The sequence below is a fragment of the Elaeis guineensis genome, chromosome 4, assembly GCF_000442705.2.
Source record: "Elaeis guineensis isolate ETL-2024a chromosome 4, EG11, whole genome shotgun sequence".
In the NCBI taxonomy this organism is placed as follows: Eukaryota; Viridiplantae; Streptophyta; class Magnoliopsida; order Arecales; family Arecaceae; genus Elaeis; species Elaeis guineensis.
In genome coordinates, this window is record NC_025996.2 from 90467970 (window position 1) to 90470097 (window position 2128).

Sequence of the window (2128 nt, forward strand, 5' to 3'; positions counted from 1 at the left end):
CTTAGCCTTTCATACCAAGCCCTGAGTGCTTGTTTCAAACCATATAGACTTTATTTAATTTAAAAACATGATTAGAAAAAGCATGATTTTCAAAACCTGGAGGTTGTTCTACATAGACTTCTTCAGCAATATATCCATTTAAAAAGACACTTTTGATATCCATTTGGAATAATTTAAATTTTATAAAGCAAGCATATGCAAGTAGAAGTCTAATTACCTCTAATCTAGCAACAGGTGCAAATGTCTCATCAAAATCAATTCCTTCTTCTTGATTATAACCTTTAGCAACCAATCTTGCTTTATTTCTTATTATATTTCCATGTTCATCTAATTTATTCCTAGAAACTCATTTTATGCCAATTATTGAATAATTTTTAGGTCTTGATACTAAAGTCCATACATTATTTCTTTCAAATTGATTAAGTTCTTCTTGCATTGCATTAATCTAATTATAATCTTTTTCAGCTTCTTCAATAGTTTTAGGTTCAAGATGAGAGACAAAAGTAAAATGATTGAATGCATCTTTAAGTGAAGAACGAGTTCTTACACCCTGTGAAGGATCACCAATAATTAGTTCCTTGGGGTGATTGTGAACATACCTCCATTCTTTGGGTAGATCATTTGTACCTTGAGATTGTTCTTGTTGTTCTTCACCTCCCTCATCCTGTTTGTCTTCATGTTCCTCATCATCTTGAATTGTTGAATCTTTCAGAGTGATCTCCTTCATCCCTTCTATAAGAGGATCTGCATCATCAACACCTTCATTTTTTCTTGAAGGAAGATTGTTAGTTTCATCAAAGACAATATGTATTGACTCCTCTACTACTAAGGTTCTTTTGTTAAAAACTCTAAAAGCTTTACTAGAGGAGGAGTAACCAAGAAAAATCACTTCATCAGGTTTTGCATCAAATTTTTCAAGTCTTTCTTTACCATTGTTTAACACAAAATATCGGCAACCAAAAATATGAAAATATGCAATATTAGATTTTCTTCCTTTCCAAAGCTCATAGGGGGTTTTCTTTAAAATTTGTCTAATTAAAGAACGATTTAATATGTAACATGCTGTGTTAATAGCTTTTGCCCAAAAGTATCTTGGAAGGTTGCTTTCACATAGCATGGTACGGGCCATTTCTTCTAGGGTTCTATTTTTTCTTTCTACTATCCCATTTTGTTGGGGTGTCCCGGGTGCTGAAAAATTGTGGCCTATTCCTCTTTCATCACAAAACTTTTTGAAATCTTGATTTTCAAATTCGGTTCCATGATCACTTCGAATATTTTGAATTGAAAATCCTTTCTCATTTGTGACTTTTCGATAAAATTTAGAGAAAACTCGAAAAGTTTCATCCTTGTGTGCCAAAAAGAAAACTCATGTAAAACGAGAGAAATCATCAATAATTATAAAACCATATCATTTTTCTCCTAGACTAGTAGTTTTAGTAGGTCTGAATAAATCCATGTGCAATAGCTCTAATGGTCTAGAAGTTGAAACAATATTCTTAGATTTGAATGAAACTCTTGTTTGTTTACCTAGTTGGCTTGCATCACAGATTCTATCCTTTTCAAAGTTCAATTTTGGCAAACCAAGAACCAATTCCTTCTTAATGAGTTTTGAAAGTGAATGCATGCTAATATGTGCAAGCCTACGATGCCTAAGCCAACTAGTCTCATTAATCTTGGCATTCAAGGATACTAGGCATTGCATGTTTATCTTGGATAGATCATTCAAATCTACCATATAAACATTACCATGTCTATGTCCAACAAATTTAATGCCTTCATTAATAGGACTAGTTACAATGCAAATAGATGATTCAAAAATAACTTTATATCCTTTATCACAAAATTGACTAATACTTAGTAAATTATGCTTTAAACCATCTACTAACAAAATATTTTCAATGTACTTGGAGGGAGTGATACCAATGTTACCTATACCGATGATTTTTTCTTTACCATTGTCTCCAAAGGTGACCATCCCTCCATTCTTAGCATCAAGTGTGACGAATTGGGATTCATCACCAGTTATGTGTCTCGAGTATCCGCTATCAAGATACCATCTTTTGTTTGCTCCTTGGGATGCAAGACACACCTATACATAAGAATCAAGTTTTGACTTTTGGTACCTAAA